The 14,807-nt window shown below is 48.8% G+C and overlaps 1 long non-coding RNA gene across 1 annotated transcript; it reads left to right on the top strand.

Annotated features, from left to right (window-relative positions):
- The first annotated feature begins 2,335 nt into the window (after window positions 1–2,335).
- LOC121155223 lies at window positions 2,336–12,068 on the top strand. The gene is made up of 2 exons (XR_005883642.1): window positions 2,336–2,832; window positions 10,519–12,068. It is a non-coding gene; the product is annotated as an uncharacterized LOC121155223 (long non-coding RNA).
- The last annotated feature ends 2,739 nt before the right edge of the window (window positions 12,069–14,807 follow it).

Below are 14,807 nucleotides of genomic sequence, written 5' to 3' on the forward strand. Positions count from 1 at the left end.
CTATACAAAAGACAGTGGCACAGCCACGGGGGTCGGGAAAAAACTTCGTTATTCTCACAGAAGCGACAGAGTGTGTGTGAATTCACAGGGAAATCACAGGAAAGCAGGTCAGCAATTGCACACCAGTGCTGAGAAACTGACCTCCTCAGGGAGCGTCTCAAAGCGGAACGACTGCCCTGCGTTCATCAGCAAGGTCCCCTGCCCACACACACATCCCATGCAGTTAACAGAAGTCAGGCAAGTGGGGCTCGGTCCCAACCGTGGGCTAAGGACAGGTGTGCTCCAGCAGTTTCCAGCACCATTCAAGGCCTCAGAACTTCACCGAGAAGCGGAGGAACAAGCCAACTTCAGCATCCATTTCTGCTTGGAATTCTGACACAGAAGAGGGGCGGGGAGGGGGAGAAACTTTCCGAGAAACAAAAGTGAAAGTGCCCGTAGGAATCACACGAACACCCAAGAGTACAAAATTCTACACCTCACTGGCAAGCGTGACCGCGTCCCCCAATATGTAGGCATTTTCTTCCTCTGCCACCTTGAACTCGGAGAACGCTGGAATGTTCAGCATGCCCTCCCAAGGTGGGCTAAAGCGAACCCACTCGGCTCTACGCAGTGGTCTCCCTGGCCCTGAATCGCCAGGAGTTTTAAGGTCTCTTTCCAAACAAGACAACCCCCCGGGGGTGGTCCGTCCCCACAGAGCCTCGCACAAGGCTGAGTCGGGCTTTGGTTAGAGCGAGAAGGGAGCAAGGAAAAGAGAGGCAGGACTGCAGGCGCTCCCGGACGCAGCCCGGAGTTGCCACGCGGTTGTCTGGAACCACAGCTCCGAGCAAACTGTTTTGAACCTTAGAAAAACTGAGGGACCTCTCAACTCTGTCATTTCCCTCTCCGGGCCACAGTGAGCTCACTTTGGCTCCGGACCGCCGCAGGGAACGAGCTACTGTGCGGGCCAGCAAGTGGAGGGAGCCTGTGAAAGGGGCCAGGCTGACAGCTTCCCCGAGCTTAGGTGGCGGGTGTGGGCCGGGGCAGGCCGCCGCCTGGCCAGAGGGTGCGACCCCGGACCTCCCGGGGCCAAGGACTCAGTAGTGAGAGAAGATGCTGGAGCCTCCCTCCCGCTCGCCCGCGGCCGGCGAGAGCAGAGGGCGCGCACACGCGCGCGCGCACACACCCTTCCCCAGGAGTTGGGTCTCGTCTCCCTTTTGTTTTTCTCCCTTCCCGGTCATGAGACCCGGAAGTTTTTTTTCTAATCCCGTCTCTGTCTCCAGTCTCTCCCTCTCTCCCTTTTCCAGTCCCCCACCCCCTTCAATCTATCACATGGCAGAGATAGAATAAAAACAGAAAAATGGCGACCGTCACGTTGTGGCGAACCTTGCTGCGTCATTAGATAATCCTCATGTAAATAGCGGCAAGAACAAAGAAAAGCGGGGCTCGGGACCCCACACACACACCCCCGGGGGGTGCAGGTGGGTGTAAGGCTGGCCGGTCGGGCGCGAGAGTGGCGGGACACGCGCGGGACCCGAGGAGGCCGGACGCGCCCGGTGGTGGCGTCCGTGTGCGCGGCCGTGCGCAGCCGGTGAGCGCTGGCCGCGGCGCGCGGGAGCTGGCCCCGGGGGCGCGGAGAGCCGCGGGGGCGGCCGGAGGGGTGCCGAGGAGGCCGGGCGCGCACACGCACACACGCAGCCCGCGCTCGGGGCGGGGGCCGGCCGGGCGGCGACGCGGGGCTCCCGCCTGCAGCCGTGCGGGGGGACCGCTTCCCAGCTCGCCCATTCGAGGTAGGCAGGGGGTGGGGCGCGGGGGCGGCGGGGCCGGGACGCACGGCCTGGGTGTTTCTGGGCCGGGCTTGCTGTTGTTGTTGTTGTTGTTGTTGGGCTCTGTTATTTTTCTTGCGGGCGGCCGCGCCCCGGGGCATTCCCGCGGTTTCCTCAGGGCCGGCTTCTCGTAGGGTGTCAGGGCCACCCGTCCCGGCCGAGGGCGCGGGGGAGCCCCTCGAGGGGTGGCTTGCGCTCAGGGTCGGGGCGGCCGTGTGTAAACGTTGCGCACTCGCTTTTTCCCCCCCAACCTCCGCCTCGGCCCCGGTGCTTGGCGTGGCTCCCTCGCCGTCCGGCGACGACTGTAAATAGAGCCTGGATGTTGTTTACATGAAGGATCCGGCGGGAGGAGTCTGTGAGGAGGAGGAGGCGACGCAGGAGGAGGAGGAGGGAGGGAGGAGATAGAGGAAGACCGGAGTCCCCGCGGTGGTGGCGGTGGTGGCGGCGACGGCCAGGGGTTAGGGCGAGCCCCGCGCGGCGGCCCGGGACCCGGGCACAGCCACGAGACCGGGACGCTGGACCCTGGGGTAGGAGAGCGAGTAGTCGCGGGGCGGCGAGGGGCTCAGGCGGGGTGGCGTTTTTAGTTCGCACCCTGCCACACAGTTTCTCCGGGCAAAGAGGGAGAGAGGGAGGCAGTGCAGAGGGAGGGCGGGGAAGCCTCTATTTCCCTGCCGGTTTGGGGAACGCCTCCCCCTTCCTCCTTCCCTCCCTCACTGTCGTCTCCCGGCTTCTCCCCGGGGCTCACCTGTTTATTTCCATCACGCGGAGCTCATAGTTTTGTGTTGGCGTGAGAGGCCGTTTCTTTATTAGAGACGTTATTGGGGGGGGGGGCGGTCTTCGCTGCTACCTTTTATGCCGGACCACGTCGGTTTGCAAGGAGGAGAGGGGAGGGGACTTGGAGGAGACTTGCGGCTCCGACCCTGGGCCTTCTCCCTGCCTTCCCAGGCGAGGAGTCCGCCTTGCCCGCGCGCCAGCTGCCACCCTCCTGGAGAAGGACCACACCTCTGCTGAATCGCACTCGGGAAGAGGGGTGAGCTTGGGCACCCAGGGAATCCCCTGCCCTCCGGGACTCGCCGCTAGCACCCTCCGCCCCATCCCATCCTGACAGTGGCCCCAGAGTGCTGCTTTCGCCTGGTGATAGTATTCGCTTGGCTGTGCCCTTGCCCCGGCAAAGTTGTGTTCTCCAGGATGTATTGGGATTTTTCTCTTTGCCTTGGACTTGTGCGCACTGCCGGCCAATGCAGAGCTTTAAGCGAATGAGCTTCTAGCACCAATGCGTTGCTTGTTTTTTAATTTTCTCTTCCCCCCCCCCCCCCCCCGCCCCGTGTTTCTAATCTACCTGCTGTCCCGCCACAGCCCCCGTTTCTTCTTAAGCTTAGCCCAGAACCAGGCCGAAGCAGCCTGCCTCTGGCTTGCTTCCCCAGGGCTCCACCCTGGCCCCTCTTGGTTCTCCAGCGCCAAGCCCGCCTCGGGAGCTGGGAGCAGAAGGCACACCCAGCCCCAAGTCGAACCATTCCAAAAGGGAAGAGGAACCCGGGCCAGAGAACGGTTCCCGAGGCCCCTGTCCTGCGAATCCCAATGCCCAAGCCTGCTAGATGCCTAATCTCTTAGCAGCCGCCAGTTTTCCCAACCTCTTTACCCCTGGCATAGAGGTTGGAGGCTGGAATGGGGAAGGGGGTGGCCCCTCCGCCCCAGAGTGGGGATATTTCCCTTCTTCCCAAACGTGAGCCCTTTCACTGGTGAAATGGGAAACTCGTTTGCTTACTGACTGCAACTTGTTTTTGTGTGGGCTGTTAGCTAGCTGGGATTCTAAAGGGAAAAAGGGACAGGAGGGGAGCCTTGGAGACACTCAGTTATCCCCATTTGTGTCCCCAGAGTCTCCAGAAAAGACCCTTCTGGGAAAGCCAGCATCTCCCTTCCATGACATCACCACCCGAGCCTTTCCAACTTTAGCTTCAGAACAGGAAGAAGGCTCAAAATAGAACTACCTTAGGAATCCAGCTCCTGTGAAAGATCAACTTTTAAGTCAGCAGTGGGAGGAACACTGTGAACTTTGACACTGGGGACAAGGGCGAGCGCTTTGGGGAGGGCAGGGATACTCCCTTGCAGGGTATTGCCCAAGAGCCCCTCTCCAGGTAGGCTTGGGTACCTGGACCGATGAATGATTAATAGGATGGTTCAAGATTCGTTGGTTGCATGACTTGTGTGTTTTGATGGGTCAGCACTAACAAGCCATGTTGCAAAAATAACTCGAAAGAGGGGCTCTTGGAATGTACTCCGCAGTAGGAACTGCAGCTGGAGAGAGGCGGGGAGCCTGAGGGTGCGGTGGCCGCTGGCTGACGGCTGCTGGGAGTTTGTCAGCAGAAGAGCTCCTTTGAAAGGGCCACTGTAACTTTTGCTGGGTGACTGATGTCCTGGACTCAAGAAGGAAGGGTGTCTGCCTGTCCCATCTTTACCTTGGGAGTGAACTCCCTCTCTCTCTGTTCGTCTGTGCATCTCTCCCTGAATTGCCATGTGCCCTTCTCTGTAAGCTAAAGGTTATTCCGGCTTGGGGAAAGGCTGTTTAGGAAATGGTCACCACTGCAGGACCAGCAAGTTAGAAGCAGGGCAGAAAATACTCGACATGATTTGAGCACTTGGTAGATGCCAAAGGACTTGTGCCCGACAGGGTAACATGTTATAGTCTGGCTCAGGCTTCCAAGAATCCTGGTAACACACAGGATTGTCTGTGGGTGCCCTGCTTGGGAGCCACTGGCCACATGTCACTAGCAATCAGAAGACATCTGGCTAGGGGAGTGAGGAACTGCGTTCTTCATTTTGTGGCACTTTAAAAATTGATAACCGAGTTTTATTATTGGAAACATGCTGGAGCATATGCACTTGCTTAGTAAACTGAAGGTTGTGAAATCTAAACACAGACTACGTATTTGCAATGAAAACCTAGTGTTGGAATTGGGATATGTTACAGTGTGAAGTAGATTTCCATTTTTCGAAGCTTTGGTAGGAGAGAAAACATAGCATTGAAAAGGTTTATGTTGATTTTATGTTGAAGTCGTAATATTTAGTAAGTAGTGGGTAAAGTATAAGATTCTTGTCAGTTTCATCTGTTTATTTTTTAGAAGTGTGACCACCAGAAAATTTTAAATTACGTGTGTCATTTGCATTCTATTTCTGTCGTACAATTCTGGCTTATATATCACTTCTTCCTGCCTGTGGATTCATTTCAGAAGAGGTGGCTGTGAATCAGTTTGCCCTGGCATGTGCTTTGGAGAAGTGTGGGCAGCCCAGGAAAGTTGCAGTATTCCTAGGACAAGGAGAATTCCACTAGAGCTTGCTGTGAGCACTTTGGCTTGGGAACCCGTGTCCCACCCAGAGTTCCGGAAGGACTGGCTAGCAGGGATGTGCCAGGAAAAACGGGGTGCCCCCACACACCGGCTCTGCCTGAGGACACCAGACTGTCCCAGGAACAGTTGTGACCCGTGGTCTTCTCAGCTGGCCGTTCGTTATTCACCTCGGTCTAGCTTTTTTTGCTTGCCGCCCCTCCCATCAGGCAGGGCTCTCCTCGGTGGTAATGGGGCTCCCCAGACTGCTGACTCCCATCCCTGCACAAACAGCACAGTGCTGACAGGGTGCATAGGGGTTTTTGTCTTATCCTGGAAGGGATTTAGGGGCCTTTTAGCACTGTCCCTCTGTTTATAGCTGACAAACGGTCAAAGGCTGTAGGCACCACCAGAGACTGGGATGGCACAGACCCATTACACAGATAACCTCTCAAGGGGTTTCATGAGAAATGAGGGAAGTCAGGAATTCATCCAGTATTTGCACGTTGTGGAAATGACCAGGACGTAATGTAAGAGATGTGGAGAAAAGTTTCTGTGTTTAGGAAGTGTGCGCTGGACTTGAGCAAACAAGACATCAGTGGTGCTGAGGCGTGCAACATGACACGAAGCGAGCACCGTGCCACCGTGGCTGGGTTGAAAGCAGGGGTGTGCTTGTTCTCTTCCCAGGAGCAGGCCTGGGGAAGCTTAGAGGCTGGAGGGCTCTGTACAAGAGTGGAGTCTGTCGGGTGCGGCCACAGCCCATAGGTCTGGAATTGCACGTCAGTGATCTGTCACCCCAGCAATCATCAGCAAAGGGAATTTGAAAATCTGAGGCCTGTCGTTTTTAAATGGCAGTGTCGCAGTAATGAGAAAATCATGGATTAATTGGAGGCTGGCAAGATTTGGGAGGGGGGTGTTGTTAGTCTGGGGTGGATCTTTTTGAGGTTGGTTGGTTATTTTGGGCTGGTTGTTCTAAAATGGTACCATTCTGAGGTGAACTTAGTAAGACTGACTTGTGAACAAACTGTAAAATCTGGAGGAAAAGGCCACATTGCGGAAAATCAGAAACTTGTGCCACGGGTGGAGTCCACAGTTGTACCGAAGTGTGTGCTGAGGGCGAGTTTGAAGAGGAACGGGCTGTGTGATGGAAAATGCGGGCTGGTCACTTCGTACATAAGCCTGTAGTCTCCTGGAGCTTTTCAGACTTAAATCCTTGGTTATTCTGAAGGACAAATCTTGTTCTTCTGTCTGCGTGTCTCTGTGTGTGCAACTCTTCTAAAATACAAATGTACTTCTGAACGTTTCTGGAAAATGCGACTCAAAGGCAAGCTTATTTGGATGCAAACTTTTTTTTTTTGAGATCCTTGAATACCATAAATGTTCAAAAGTTCATGAAAAGGGTGTGTTATGGAAAGCTCCACTTGAAAATTCACAAGCTTTTTTTTTTGCACCAGTGTAAGCTTCCAATTCCATCTTCTACCAACTTTTGGAAGTGCCCTCATAGATTTTTTTTCTGTCCTCATCACTGGTCTTATGCAGCATGAGGCTGTCTGTGTAGAGTTCAAGCAGTGCTGAAGCAGGTGCAGCTGTCACACCTTTCTGGTTACTGCCGCGGAAGGCTGTTCTTTGAGAATCCAGGATTCAGTAGTGATCCTTAAGGGTTTTTTCCTCAGCAAGTTTCTTTCTCCCTAAAAAAGGCAGTCAGGGTAGGTATTGGGTCCCACGGTTGGACACTGCATGCAATGTCACAGTGCATGGTTTTATTTCTATCTGCTGTCCCATCCAGTGTTCCCCCAAAGCACACCTTGGGAGGCAGCAGGGTGGTACAAATCCGTAGGTTCCTGCCGCCCACCTGAGAGACCAGGGTTGAATTTCTGACCCTTGGCTTTGGCCTGCCTAGCCCACTTGCAGGCATCTGCGGAGTGAATCAAGGTATGGAAGACGTGTCTGTGTGTTTCCACCTTGCAAATAAATGAAGTTTAAAATGAAAGAATGGGAGATAGTCAGTTGGTAAGACACGAGGTAAGCTGCCCCACATCCAGCTGCTGGTTCCGACTCCAGCTGCCTGTTCATCCAGACCCAGTGGTGATGGTACATATCATAGGCTTGCTGACAAACACATGGGAGGCCTGAATGCGGTGGTGGCCTGCCAGATCCCAGCCACATTGGGTGATTGCAGAGTAAACCAACAGATGGGATATCTCTCTTTCTCTGCTTCTCAAAATAAACATTTTTAAGAAGCAGAAAAATATTTCTACCATCTCACTCCAGCTTCCTTATAAATCTTTGGTATAAGTTTTTAAAAACAAGGGCCAGTCCTTTCACACAGACATCCGTTATGAATCTTGACTGCACCTCTTCTGCTCCAACTTCCTGTTAATACATCTGGGAAAGTAGTGGAAGATGGTACATGTGGTTGGGCCTGTGCCACCCACATGGGAGACCGTGAAGGAGTTCCTGGCTCAGTGCTTTAGCCTGGCCCAGCCCTAGCTGTTGTAGCCATTGGAGAGGTGAACCAGTGGTTAGAAGATCTCTTTTTCTAACTCTACCTTTCAAAAATAAATAAGTTAAAAAAAAAAAAGCCCTCAGCTATAGCAACATGTTGCCATAATTCTGTATGCCTCAGTTGACATTTGAGCATCCTTTGCTTATAGCACATTTTAAATAACACAGTGTGGTCAGAGTTGCACATTTTATAATGTCAGTAGGGCAAATTCTGATTTTTATACTGGGGAAAATCTCACTTTTTTTTTTAAGCCCAGTGGATTAAGTTGAACTAAACAATAGTTTACAAGCATTTTTGAATATTTTGTGTTTCTGGCAACTGTGACTTCCTGATCCTTTCCAGTAATGTGTAAATAGGCATGGCAGTGAGAGGTTTAGACTCATCATGTTTTTACTTGCTGTTCATAGGTAAGACAAATATGTTATGGTTTTTGCACCTATATAACCCCCATTATTTAACGACAACTTTGTTCTGCTAGTGTTATAGAAATACTTGAATTTTGGGCTTGCAGTTGCTTCATGCATCATGAAAAAATTGTTTTCTATTTTAATGGAAGAACTGGATTTAGTCAATTTGATGTCTGGAGGGAAACGTTTTACATCATCGTTCCCTCCCTCCCTCTTGCAGTTCAGTGTGTGTGTATCTGCAGACACTGGGTCTTAAGTTCAAACTAATCCGTAAAAGAAAAATCTATCAAAAAAGGAATACTTCTGGTTTAGTTTTTTTTTTTCAAAGTCACATTTAGAAAGAATAGTTACTAAGAAGAAACAAAGATTACATTTTTGATGCATCTATTATTTTTAAAATACCGTTCTTAGAACCTGTCTTGCTATTAAACTGCTTGAAGATTAGTCTGAGAGTCTTAATGTAAAAAACTTCACAGAATGATGATACTTAACCCTTTATTTTTGGTGGGCACTTTGATTTCTTTGCTGATTTAGGTAGAAATAAAATGAGATGAGAAAAAAACATGTTGAAAAAGAAATAGGCTTTACTTAATTGTGACCAAAACAATGAGTGGTTCTGTGGTTTTCAGAGACGTTCACACAGTGGTTTTAACCTCTGCACTGCATCTTGCACACTGAGTTCACCTGTTGCGCTTCATCTGGAGGCCTGCAGTCACAGTGCTGCCCGGTGTTTAGGGATGATAGTTCAGTACTGCTTGCCGATCAGGGCGCTGTGTCTGTCTCCACACCGCTGCAGCCTGTAGTTTGTATTTCAGTGTAAGTATCTTTTCTAAAGTAGACTGAACCTGTGATTAGCTGGTGTGGGGTATTCATCTTTTTTCTTTTTTGAAGGGCCTGTTACCTGAAATTTTATATTTTAAAGTTATTGCAGCAGATTTGTTCATTTAACAGCTGTTTATAATTTGAGTGAAAATATGCAACTATTTCCAGGAACCTTAGGTTACAGGATCCAACTATGGTTTTTTTTTTTTTTAATTCTTCATTGCCCTCTCGTGTTTCAAGTCTGTATTACATCAGTTGGCTGAGACCTTGGTAACGGCTTTTTCAACTTTTAGATATTTTTGCACTTTTGAGAATGTTTTTAATTTATGTGTAGGGAGATTTTTGTTGTTGTTGTTCCTTATTATTTTTCTGAAGAGAAAGGTCACAGTTGTAATCTGTATTATTTTGACTTCTCCTGACGTAAAGAATTGATTCATTGACTTACTTGAAATATGGTGTTAATATCTAGTCTGCATATAATGAGCCTCTGAAATTGAGCAAGTGCCTAATTGAAAACATAATTATTTCCCAAATATCCATCAAGTTCCACTCACAGGACTGATGTGGAAAAAACCCAAGGGAATCCTGATTTTAATAAGCTGATATGCTGATGCAAATGCCAATCTCAGAATCTTTTTATATCTTTTATTAAAAGTAAGAGGCATTCCTGAAATGACTTCAGGGCACATCTCAGATGTGCAGATAATTTCAGAGAAAGTGATAGGTCTATGTAGAATTTTTTTTTTTTTTTTTGACTAGGCATCCCAAAAGTTGTCAGTGATTCTTTTACCACTGTATCTGTGGAGGTGACACTGGCTGTGGGGAGAAACATCCCACAGCTGTCTAAATGCAGTGTCCCTGCTTTGCATGCACTCTTAGTTCTCAGCAAGAGCATGAGGGCCGTTTCTGACGATGTGCATTTCTTCTTGGAGCATAGAAACCTTACCAGTTCCTGCTCTGCAGTCTCAGTTGCTGAGGAAACCTACCTATCTCCAGCAAAAACAGTAGATGTTTTCAGAAAAACTATTCTGTATGTAAGCCAAGATCCGTTGATGGAGTTTGAGAGCCAGGAGAAGAGATGCTGGGTTGAATCATTTGACCTGGATTGCGGCCTGGGTTCACTACACCTTTATTCCTTGAGCTCAGATGAGTCACCTTGGTGGGTTTTGTTGTTGTTGTTTGTTTGTTTTCTTTTCCTGCCTATAAAATGGGAAATGATGTCTAACCTATTTCCAGAATACTTTTTTGGTGAGTTAATGAATAATTCATCCCCAACTCCTTAGAGACTCAGGAAAGACAAACGAGAAAGCACATAGCAAATGAAGGCGCCGTCAGATAGAAGGGGAGTGTGGTTGCTCTGTCTGCGGGTGTGTGGAGGACAGACACCATGTCTTGTTTACCTTCATTTCCTGAACGTCTCACCGATGTCTGGGAACATAGTACTCCCTCTGTAAACCCCAGTCAGTCGCTGATGATGCCAAGGGAATCGGGTGAGTAGGGCCAGGCCTGGGAAAGATGGAGCTGCAACACTCATTGCCTGCTTGATTTCCTAGTAAAGTGAAAACCTGATGGCATAGTTGCCCATTCTCACCAAAACGTATCACCCCCGTGTTCAGCTTTGCTTCTAAAATGTTATTCACCTGGGGCTTTTACTGTTTCAGCTGCTCCACCTTCCAGGCTGTGTGACTGCTACCAGAAGGGGAGCCTGATCGACTGGCTGCCCTGGCTCAGTTATCACAGTGCTGATGCTGTCCATTCTAAAGGTACAGTACTGTGATAACTGAAGGATGGCAGCCATCTTGCCGCCTTGCATCGGAGGAGCCACCTGGCACCAGGAGCGCACAAGGACCACCGGCAGCATCTGGAGCAGGTGGCTGTGGCCCAACTCTTCACTGCGTGAGCCCATGGGATCACCCTCCTAGGGCGTGGAGAATATAACTCCCAGCTGCTGTGCCTCGTTTTGTGTGGAGCTGAAGCATGTGGCCATTGGCACAGTGGCTGAAGATGGCCTGTGCTGAGATCTTTGAGTCTTTAGGAGGCTGGTGTTGACTAAGGACTAATTGTGAATTTAAAAGAAAATATATATTTACTTACTTTTATTGGAAAAGGCAGATTTACAGAGACAAGGTGAGACAGAAAGATCTTCCATGTGTTGGTTCACTCCCCAAGTAGTCACAATGCTGGAGCTGAGCTGATCCAAAGCCAAGAGCCTCCAGGTCTCCCACACAGGTACAGGGTCCCAAGGCTTTATGCCATCCTTTGCTGCTCTTTCAGGTCACAAGCAGGTAGCTAAAAGAGAAGTAGAGCATTCAGGACACGAACCAGTACCCATCTGGGATACTGACACTTGCAGGCAGAGGATTAGCCAGTTGAGCCATTGTGCCAGGCCCTGGGGGATACATTTTATAAATGTGAAAGGTCACCCAGCTATAATAGCTCAGCTCTTGTCACCACACTACTCAGTGTTCAAAACTCCCTCCAGTTTAAACCATGAGAAATAGCATCCTGTATGTTGATGCTACTGGACTGTTAATGTATGAATAAAATCACATCTTTTGTGTTTCAGGAAAAGAGAATGCCATTTTCTATGTCCTTCAGGATATTTAAAATCTAGTCTAATTCAAAAACTAAGTGTTGAATGCCTGTGCTATTGCTATTGCTATCACCTTTTCATGGGAAGTGAAGTGTGAGTAGTTTCTACTAAGTAAGTAAGGATCACCCTTCAGTAATGGCTGGCACATTACTGATTTCAGGGATGTGCAGATGTAAATACCAAGTCAGTGTCACATTTACATGAAGGGTGGGGAACGCTCATCTTGAGCTTACATCCTACTCTGCATAGCCCACTGTGGTAGGAGGTGGGGTTATTTCCACAGAGTCCCGTGTTCCCACTGCCAGTCCTTCTTCCTTCCAGACGCTGCAGGACACACGGCACACAGAGTGCGTGACTTTGTTGTGTGTTAGATTACAATCCCCTGCAGGACCCACAGAGGTAACGTGTGTTAGGTTCCCTGTCTGAACAAGGACGTGCTATCTCTTTCTAGGCTCCTGTCCGTAGAGAGCCTTGTGCAGTGCATGGCTGATGGATGGAGGGAGCCAGTGCAGTGCTGCATGTGCCTTGAACATACAGATGGCAGGGTGTGCTTGAACTTCCCCATCAGAGACACAACAGGAGGACCAGGGGAAACTGTATGTGTGCATACTTTTTAAAGAATTTATGTATTTCAAAGGCAGAATTAGAGACAGAATGAGTGATCTTTCAACCACTTATTTACTCCCAATATGGCTGCAATGGCCACACCTGGACCAGTCAGGAGCCAGGAGCTTCTTCTGGGTCTTCCAAAAGGGTAAAAGAGGCCCAAAGACCATTCACTGCTTTTCCTAGGCCAGTGGTAGGAAGCTTGGTCGGAAGTGGAGCAGTCAGGACTCCATCTGAACCCCATATGGCATGCCAGCTCTGTAGGTGGTGGCATTATGTGCTAAGCCATAGTGTCAGCTCCATGTCTACCCTTTTAACATATGTACAGGCCTGTCCAGTTAGTGGCTTACTCCTGGACCTGTTGTATTATCGAGTCTAAGGTAGAGTGAGACCATAAGGGACCCAGAAGGGAGTCCTCTCTGTGGGAATTGGTTCAGTTTCATCCTTCATTTGTTCCTTTCCTCAGATAACCCTGGTATCTGTTTCTTTACTGGCTTTTCAACCTCTCCTTCCTAATTCCTCCACCCAGAGAGGAGCCATACCCTGTAGTAACCTCTTGAGCCACGTCTCCTTGGCCCCGAATTTGTTTTCCAAGCACCTAGACCACACTGTAGGCCAGTGCCTTCACATATGCTTGTATGTCCAAAATTCCTCTAAGCTGCAATGTAGTGCTTACGGGTATTTACAGAGGGGAGTGACTCTGGGCATTGCCCTAGCCCTCCTGAAATTCCTTGGAGTTTTCTTTCCTGAACAGAAATGGAATTTCTGACAGAAACCCCGAAGGAACTTTTTCAAGAAGGGAAAGTTCTGGTAAATTCTCCAGTAACTTGAAACACTCTTAATTTTTAGTGTTTTAGCAGGTGGGAAAAAGTGCTTCAAGGAGTGATGTGTTGTGCAATTGTTGGCCTTGGTGAGGGTTTCGCCACCCTCACTGGTCTTCCTGTTTTCATTGTTACTGGTTTTTTTTTTTTTTTTTTTTTTTTTTTTATAATGCAGTCTAATGTGCACTGGGGTCTTCTGTCCCCCTCCTCAAGTTCCCTTCCTCCGCCCCCGCCCCATTCCTGGTTTTATAACAACTCTTCAGGCTTTGTATGTACCCATTCTTGACCTCTGCACATTTGCAAGTGCTTGCACATGGTGCTGTGCTGGTCCTGTTGCCTGAACATTAGCCCCAGACAATTGCCTGGATGTCTCTGCCGTCTTCAGCGCAGTTCTTCAACTTCAAGCGTGAGGTGTTTCAGCGGGCTGAGAAAGGGGCAAAGCACAAAGGAGTTGGAGTTGTTCCTTTGCTTTTGTTAAAACGTCTTGTTTGGTGAATTCATTGTATACTGCAGTTTAGGTATATGGTACTGGGAAAAGTGACAAATGCCACAAAAATACCATATGAGCATAATTTCACTTCTGAGATTATACCCAAAAGAGGTGGAAGAAGGATTTTAAATAGTTGTTTGCATACTAATGTTTCTAGCAACATTATTCACAATAGCCAAATGGTAGAGACCACCCACATGTCCGCAGGTGGGTGGATAGATTGATCTAACAAAGTATGTGTATACAAATAGTCCACATTTGAAAGTGAAATTCAGACACTGCTACAGCATGGACGAACCTTGAGGTAGGCCAACTAAAATAAGCTACATGGGAAGGAGCAGCCAAGTTCAGTCGGAAAGCACAAGCCTAGAGGAAGGACTCGCTGGAGAGTGTGTGTTTATTGGAAGGTGGACGTGGGATGACTATACAACAGCGAGACGGGTCTCAGTGTCACAGGACTGTAGCTCTGACGGTGGTTAACTGCTGTGGCTTCAGCCACTGGACTGCAGTAACCCTGCTGTAGTGAACAATAGGATTGGCTTGACTTCCTCTGTCCTCATCCTCATCCTTAGATGGTTTTCAGAGTAAAGGCAGCTGCTGTTTCATTCAAATAAGTAATTTGAATGCAGATACCCCCAGATTCCAGGGGTTAGCATACTTCTAAAATTGTGTGAAGTGCAAAAAGAAGAAAATGTAACGGTAAGAGAGGGAAAGCAGGATGTGAGAAAGGCTTGACAGAGATGAGCCAGGGTGGCAGCTCTTGCTGGCTCCGTACTTTTTCTGGTGACACTGGGCAACTTGTGAATCCTTGCCCGGTTCCTCTTTGGATATCTAGTCAAGATGAAGCAATGCATTTATGAGATTATTTTGATTATTTTATTTCTTAAAATAAGGCCCTGCAGCATCTGAAAATTAATAGTAATAGCATTGTAGTAGTAGTAGTAGTAGTAGTAGTAGTAGTAATATAATTGTAAAGCTATCTTAATAAGTCTGGCAAGTTGATATTATCAGCTTTGCCGGAGGAGCATTCTGTAGCTTGCTATCACAGGCACCTACCTGCCTGTTTGTTGAATCTGAAAATAAGTGAATGAGCAATGAAGAGACCAGGAATGGCACTCACCTAAGAAACCATATGTCTTAAAAGCTGCGGGAAAAGGCAGTCATTCACTAATGAACTAGTGTATATGGTCACAAAGTTCACATTTGGGTCATGCATCGCAAATCAGATTTTGGTTATAGGAAAACTGGACTGCCCTGTCACATCGTGGGCAGTCAACGTGCACATTTGATGCAGTCAGCGCTCTTGTGCCTACCACACCAATGTCAAAGGTTTGCTAATAATGCCTGCTACACTTTAACTCAGCCGGTTATGATGGGTAACAGTGTTATTGCTGCTTCAAGGAATTTACTTACTCCAGTTGATTGTGAAACAAGAAGCTG

The sequence above is a fragment of the Ochotona curzoniae genome, unplaced genomic scaffold (genome assembly GCF_017591425.1).
Source record: "Ochotona curzoniae isolate NIBS_2020 unplaced genomic scaffold, NIBS_Ocur_1.0 contig_291, whole genome shotgun sequence".
Classification (NCBI taxonomy): Eukaryota; Metazoa; Chordata; class Mammalia; order Lagomorpha; family Ochotonidae; genus Ochotona; species Ochotona curzoniae.